Source organism: Parasteatoda tepidariorum, chromosome 7 (assembly GCF_982258835.1).
Source record: "Parasteatoda tepidariorum strain Cologne lab strain chromosome 7, Ptep-v5.0, whole genome shotgun sequence".
In the NCBI taxonomy this organism is placed as follows: Eukaryota; Metazoa; Arthropoda; class Arachnida; order Araneae; family Theridiidae; genus Parasteatoda; species Parasteatoda tepidariorum.
Window position 1 is genome coordinate 51,016,209 of NC_141761.1, and position 8,795 is coordinate 51,025,003.

Sequence of the window (8,795 nt, forward strand, 5' to 3'; positions counted from 1 at the left end):
TGGCAGTGTTGGCGAAAGATGTTTTCACGCCTCTGGCAATACTGAAACGGCGCTCTTATTTCAATCTTGGAAAATTAAAAAAATCCGAATTAATAATAAATAAATTGAAAAACAAAATGAAAAATTGTCATCGACTGCCACAACACAATTTATAGGTTTATAAACATTTTTATGCATCTGTCAACTCATTCTCTGGTGCGACCATTCACTAAAATACCTATCAATGATTCGCCGATAAACAAATTCACTGCTATTTATTACTGCTCATTGTTAAAACACCTTCAACTAATCCACTTGTAATAAAATATTTATGAAATAAATACTATCTTTAAAATAACCATTCAAAACAAACTATAATGGCCTAATAAAACATACAATTACAAAAGAGACGATCGGTCTTGCCGTAATAATAGAAAAATATTAAATGATTACTGGGAGGATTAGATATTCTCTACCCAGCCTAAAATAGGTTTAAAAAGCTGGCATGAAAATAAATAAAAACCTAAGTGTAGCCTAAATTTTTGTGTTTTGCGCCATAGTTAGAGAAATTTTTAAGCGAATTCAAAAAAAAAAAAAAAAAAATTTCACCTAATTATAAAATTCGTTATTCCAAGATAATTTTACGCAAAAATTCTCAATCCTTATTTTTTATTATTTTATTTAGTAATAGTCAGAATAATTTTGAACTGTGAGGTACTTATTAAAAAAAAAGAACGATGGAGAAGCAAAAATATTTTAAAATAATGAATGCAACATCGAGATATAGCGGTAAAAAAATCATTCATTTGCAATTTTAGTTTATCTGTGATTAGAAAGTAAGTTAAAGTAAAGCAAAAAAAAAAAATAATGTTCTCATTGCTTACATAAATTGAGTGATGTTTCATTAAAAAAAAAATCCAACCTATTTTCATAAAATTGACATCATATAACTAACATAACATAACACACTAAATTGAAATGAATGAATTTAAGACTAAATGAAAGATACCTAAGTCCATCATTGTCATTTTCTAAGGTCACCCATCCATCTGTTCTTGTCTCTTACGTCACATTACCTCTTTGGGAATATTGGCGTGAACCTTAAATAAAACCTTTTAATAGTGAACTTTTAACAATAAAGTTAATATAAGAATATGTAATTAAAAAATAAAAACCTATAACCATATTTTTCAAACAAACAACTATTGTAAAGAAGAAGGAAATCAATTATTTTAGTGCACTTTAAATATGGGTCTCGTTTGGTGTCCCCGTAACCTGGCGCTCCAAGCGATCATCCGCTCCTTTCGACAGCCCTAGTTGATGGTTGATATAAGTAATCGTGACATTGCGCACAGTGTTCACATCTTAAATGAAGAAGTCAAAATGCGTAAGATCCGGGGTTTCCTGAAAGTCACTGAATTGGGCCATCCCGTCCAATCCCTGGTTTGGCAAAAATGGACATCTAAATTCGCAGCCTTCAAACATGGACGGTGAAGGAATGGCAGAACCAAGATTTGGGCACCCCTCTTAAGGAAATGGCGTTGTCCATCGAGAGTCATAAGAAAGTTGTTGTTTCTAAGGCTACTAACCAATTAACCAGCAAGTCTGCTTGGTGAAACCAAGTGAATTTAAGTCAGCGGATCCGTTTCTTGTTTTCTTAGAGGCTCCATCTATAGCCAAGAATACGTCTTCAGCCACACACACGTCACAGATTGTTTCAAAGCGCAGACCCATTCATTTATCCACAAATCGTAATTTTGACCTAAATCAGAGAACAATCAATCTCCAATTAAGTACTCCCAGGTTTATTGATTTGTTATGGAAACTTTGAGGACTTTGTGACCCGACAGATTTAACGTGCGCCAGTCACTATTTACCACATGGGGAGTCTTCGTCCGGATGATATCAAACTCATGACCTCTTGGACAAGGGTCCAACGCCCTGACCCATTATGGATGGTGTTTTCAGTAGAAATGTAAACAATAACAATCTCGAGCTGTATGCCTGCTCTAGTTCCGGTTAGAAAGTTTGCAGCTGCTTACTACATGTTATTCTGCGAGGCGATATTTGAAATTTTCAAACGGATAATTTTGTTTTCAATTAAAGAAATAAATTAGATAATTTCTGAGCTCAAATCTGCCGTATTTCATGAGATATTAATGTTATTATGTAATTCTGGTGAGTTTGAAGTGAAAATTTGTTTTAGTTATTTAGAGATATATTGTTAAGAAAGGTGACATGGTTGCTAGATTTTCAATAACTCGCTTTTTTGGCAGTCTTGATATGGCCTCTTTCCATAAGTTTATGACTGTTTGTTCTTGTTGCAAGCTGTGCACCATCTTACGTTGGTGTTAACACTTTTACCATTGTAAACGCAAGTAATAAGTAATCAAATACGTTGTTTGCAAGAATCTCAAAACACAATGATGCCAAATGGCTTTAAAATACAACGGAAACAGTAACCCGGAAATGTAGACGGTACCGAGCTTGCAGCGCTCCCTAGTGTAGAAAACACCATCCATAGTGAAAGTGATCCTCGTTAATATTTCAAGCACAAGATAGGAGAAAATGAGTGAACCTTCTGAGAGACAGAAAATCTTTTTAGTACATTTCAACGCTAGATTTCGATTTTTCCGTAAGCTCAAAAATTAATTCCCATCCTTCTTTTTCGTTAACCTTGTATTTACGACCTAATATTGTTCTATTATACGTTGAATGAAAGACAAAAAATCTCTCAAAAATTATCTTAACCTTGATATCACATGTTTTCTTTCTCGTCATCATCAAATTTTCATAACTTAGACCGATTTATCTAGAAGCTACTCGTTTAACAGTGTGTGGAGGAAAATAAAATGCGGTAAGAATGGTCTCATTACAACTAAAAAATCTTATTTTACAGTAACAAAAATTCAATTTACTTCGTGAAAGAAGTCCAATTTATTTCAAATGAATAATTAGGGCAGCACGTACCTTTACTGGCGATGTCCTGATTCAAGCACTATCCTACATAGTTTAGGCGGTTAAAGAAAAATGTCCTGTTTGAAGTTGGATTGAAATATTCTTTGATTTTTTATAAATTAAATATCTTTTTTGTTAATTTAGCTTTAAAAAAATCTTACAATAGATTAAAAATATAATAGAAAAAGCATCAATGTATGGAATACGAATTATCAGAGACTGGTTAATCACTAAAAAATATCACATTAATGAAGCTAAGAGTAAAACTTGGATATGTATGCCATCAAGCTGTTTACACTTGCCTGGTATTTCCGGCCCAGAACTTTTTCTTAATGCATCCTAATCGGTTATTGTTAGATTAAAAACCAATTAGGGCCTTTCAAGCAGAATTCATGTTTCATAAGTCCCGCAGTGGACTGATCGTTAAGACACGGTTTCCAGCACATCACCGAAGTCAAGCATCACTGGCTGCTGTCAGTGTGCGGGTGGGTGACCACTTGGATTAGTTTGCGTAGGGACCGAGGGTGTGCGGCGTCGGTCCTTGTTAAACTGTTCTACCGTAAAGTGATCAAATTCGTCGGGCTACTGAAGCAGAGGTGCCATCCCCTCTGCAGAGGATCAAAATTGTGATGGCATGTCTTCGGACCATCCTCAGGGATGTTTCCCAGATCGTCGCCAAAAGCCCATAATACAGCTCTAGTGTGACGTAAAATGAACTACTGCTTGTCTCATAAAAAAAATAATTCATTGAATAAAATTTTTACCCATTGGCAAAATGAGTGTTGCTGCTGGGTTTGATGGGGTGCTCACCTTATTTGGACGTCATCACACTTTTCAACTGTGTCCAGGAGTAATAGTAAATAGTGCGCACGCGTCATCATTGCATGTCTATATATAGACTAAAAACGACATAGCTGTAAAGCTGGTACTACTCGCAGTATTTGAGCTCATCTCTAGTTTGTAATTTCTTTCGTTTAGAATAGAATTGCTTTTAGCTTGAAAACAAATACAAAAAGTTTACCAACTAGAGTTCCATCAAGGCAACTAGAAACAACAATATACTAGCAAACAAATTCAGCCTCGCAAAAGTATTTAAGTGTCAATAATTTAGAAAGAAGGCAGTTATTTTCTCTCTCCAGGATCACCTAGATCAGTAAATTTTGCTTTTGTTTTTTTAAAGAAAAGCAAAATTTCTTTTAAAAAAATGATACGCTTTTTGAACATGCATCAACTGATCCATTTTAATGCAAGATAATGACTCTTAAAAAAGTAAAGTCTAAATAAAAATTTAAATTTTTTTAAAAAATTACCCAGAAATGGTGTTTGTAACTGCAGAGAGACTTTTAAAACATTTTTACCCTTTCCGTCCTAATTTGCTGTATGTCATCACCGATTCCCCGGTAATGAAAATTCTACATAAATTAAGCGAAAAAGCTTAGATACTTTTGCCATTACAGATAGTTTCAAAATAAAGTATCTAAAAAAATAATTTAGTAAGCATTACTCAAAGTATCTCACATATTAACATAAATTTAAAATATATAAGAAAAACAGACATGTGATTGCTGAAGGAAGAAATTATCTAAAATTCTTTTTCAACGTATAGTTTTTTTTCCTTGTATTGTTTTGATACATACGCATTTGAACTCTCTCTCTCCCACTTGGAGCTAACTTACATCTGTTGCGGTCTTCCATTAAGCAATTATATATTTTCCTGAGCATGGTGAAATTTCATATCAAACAGTAACATTGTATTTAGAGACAATATCAATATTTTTTACACCATAAGAATAGTCCGAGTCTTGAAATTGAAAATTGGCAATGGTTTGAACTTTAGAACTATCAATATTTTTCTCATAGAGAGTAGTAATGCAAACTTTAGATACTTGTCCTATTTTATGGCAGAGACACATTTTAAATTTTATCGGTCAATGTGACAGTTACTTGATTTCTATTACTTTTACCACAGTTGAAGCAGAAATTATCAATTCTAAGTGCTCTGTAATAAATTTTGTACTTTTGGAACTGAGAATAAGTTAGCGACTGACCAAATTGTGACCTTTATATAAATCAGTTTATTCTCTGAAACAGTTCTGTAAGGTTGCTGCATTAGCTCTATACATTGTATACGTGAAGTTTCCAAAGCAATGGCCTTCGCATAAACATCTTCGAACTTTGCAATATCGGATTGTAATAACTGTTCACGAATTTCATTATCACGAATTCTACGTATAAATTGTGCACAGAGAAATTCCTTTTGCAATCGAAGCACTTTTATCATAGTCACAATTGACACAGATATCACATTCAGTTAAATTATATTGCAAAGTTGCGACATATTCAGTTACAGATTTTTTTTTCATTTTAATATGTTGATAAAAAATAATGTTGCGACACTTCAATATTTTTCTTTGGCATGAGCATATGAGAGAAACATTGAACAAGTTCGTCATATTTCAAGTCTTTCGGACATTTTTCTGGTCCGAGAAAAGTAGACGAATTGCTATATTTCACAGAACCAATAGAAATATACAAGAGTTGGGTTTTTTCCCACAGCATCCAAGACAATTTTGACAGCTACGAAAACTTCGAATACTTCCTTACAACAGGAAAATTTTTCTTTATCAATAACATAATTTTCAAAGGGATTGAAATTCGTAATAGATTCTGAAGTAATTGGAATTTTTTTTTTTTTTTTTTGTGTGATTTAAGTTCTTTACTTAACAATTTTTGATTTTGAGATAGTATATTGGCGAAAGAAGCTTCATACGCAGTAAAATATCAATTAATTTTTTTTTATTTTAACATTGAGATATATTAAAAAAAAATGTCTGATTTTTCAATAAATATTAGGGAAGTCATATCATTCATATAAAAAGAAAGTATATGCTGCAAATGAATTCAAAAAGGTGATTCGAAAACTATTATATAGTTTTGAGTTTAGAAAATGAAATCGTTTACCTCATCGCGCCAACTTGATGTGTCTTTGGGAATTCGTTAATATGAGAATCGAATAACGTGATATAATATAATAAATAACCAACTTAAACATAAAAAAAACAGGAAATCGATGTAATTCTTGCAATATTATAGATGTATATTAAAAAACAGCACGTACGTGCCGAGATGGGAAGACACGGGAAATTCAACGAGTTCGCTCATTTCAACAAGGTGCATTAATTCAACTTCAATTTCTAATTTCTGCTAATTTAAGTTTTTTAGAAGCTTTTCTTTTAATAAGTTTAAAACGACTTTCATGGGACTTACCTGACTCGATGTGTTGAGATATAAATCTTATGAGATGAAATCAGATTCAAATATAGCGAAGACAAAAGATATAAATAGACCGCTTGACTAGCGAATAATGATGATGATGACTGACGAGCATTTTTGAAGCTATTTGCAGTATTTCGCTTACATATACCACGCTTATTGTAGAGTGAGGGATGGGATGGAGTTTACAGAAGATGAATAGCTTAAAGGAATTGCCGAAATGATTGTAATCTGTGTCTGTGATTGTCTGAAGTATCCATTAGTGATAAGAAAGACAGAGCCCGATATTAAGTTGTCTTCGGAGTATGTATAGTGCTGTTGATCCAAAAGTGAACACATGAGTATGATGTGATCAATATCGGCAGGTGCACCGCATCTACATATGTTACATGGGGCGAGGCTAAATCAAGATACCTTAGCTAGGTTTTTTCGGGAAAGAATATTGTCCTATTATAGTAACAAATATTGCATACTGACACCTCACCGGGACCGGCAGTTGCATATTCTAGTTGTTCTGCGACAGTATCATCAAATTAGAGATTTGTTGAAGTGGATACTTTAGTTGGTTACGAGTAGCATGAATTAGTAGATAAGTTAATTTCTTCCTTCCTCATTTGGAGGAAGAATAGAGAATTTTATTAAACTTGACCTGCATTTATACTTTGTAGTCACCAAAAGCTGCTTCATCCCGCACTGGTGAACGGTACCCAAAATAAGAAGGTCACTTGCACTGCTATTAACTATTAGGAATTTAGTAATCCAATGCACAAAATAGTAATTTAAACCAATGGGGGATATTCCATCCGCTAAACAGAAGGTGATGTAGATATGAAAATGTCAAGCTAAATTTTCCACTGAAGAAAAAACTTCCAACACACACGTCTTCTTGAAGTCCTTGTGAACAATAAATAGCAGCATCGGTATGGATACGGTCGTGGTTGCGAGTGGTATGTAGTTTGTTTCAATATTTAGGGAATAGAGATATCAATCGATGTCATGAGAAAAACTGGATGATACCAAATGTTGGAGTTATTTCCATATCTTTAAATTTATATTCAAATTTTATTTTTAGGAATTATAATAATTCTATACCTTTTTTTGGCTTTTAACTAATTCATTATGATTTAAAAACCTAATAAAGTTTAAAATGAAAAGTTTTACAAAAAGACTTTTAACGTGACATCGATGGGAATCGTACAATATCGCACATATAGTGTCGATTTTCTCCGATATTGGCAATGCCAGTTGATGTATATTACGGCTGTTGCAATATTCCTGTGCTACTTGGGCTGTGAACCCACCTTTTTCGAAACTACGCTGATAGTCTCCCAATTATGATATTCATAATTGATGACAGACGATTAAGCAGCAGACAATTTAATAAGAGGTGAATAGTAGACTTATTCCTCTACAGTTCTCGCATTTTAGTAAATCTGATTTTTGTGTATTGGACAAAGTATACTTAACTTCCATTCAGGAGGAAAATTTCTTTTTCCTTTTAGAAGAATTATTTCTGAAATTATATTTATAAGCTTTGCTACGGCATATTTAATCAGTAAAGCTGGTATTGTATTCGGGGGTGCAACTATGTTTTTTTTTTAGTTTATTGATCGCCATTTGAAATTAATTAACACTCGAAATTTCAATCACATAACCGTCGTTTCGATTATTAAGTAAATTATCAACGTCGAGCTTCCTATTGTAAGTTGTTGAATTTCTTGAAAATTTCTCATTAAGCCTTTTTTTGCATTATTTTTGATTTCATATTGTGTTGGTTTTTTTGTATTCATCATCAAACCACTCAGCTCATTTTATTTTTCTCTACTTTACTAACTTGGATCTATACTTTAAATCTAGTACCAACACTACAAGCTAATAACAACAGATATAAAAATGAGGCAATTGAACAGGATTAGGCACAAATTAAGAAAATATGTCAAAGAGAAAGAACGAATCGCATTGACTTGGTCATTTGATGGAAAGAGAAGGAGGAGAAGTAAGCCGAGAACAACATAGTGACCAATGAGAGAAACCAATTTAGTCGGCTCAGTTGGAATGTTGCCAGAGAGATCGCAAAGGATAAAAAAAGGACGGAAGGCAGAAACTGGGATCTCATGAAAGCAAGGAAAAATAATTTGCAGGGAATTAATGCTAAAACTTTTAATGTCTTGGGTTCTCTCATGTGATTTTTCTCAGTCAATAATCAGAAACGGTAATACAATAATATAATTCTTCTTATGAAAAATTGAGATGTAACTAAAAAAAGAGTTTCGAAAACGCAATGCAGAAGTATTTTATGTTATGCAATAGTATTTTAATGTTCTAAATTTTATTTTGGACTAAATATTTTTAAGTATAATTTCTATAAAGTCTTCTAAAAAGCTAATTTATTTTCAAATATAATAAAATCTCATGTTAAAATATTTTTATAAACAAAAAGAATCTTCCTTTTCATGCTATTTTATTCCTATGAAAGAAACAAAACGCGTCTACAAATTTCAGCACTTCTATGAGAAAATATTTCTATCTTGTGTTTGTAGCGCCATCTGACAATTGAAATTGCTGAAATATGTAATGTTTTTAAA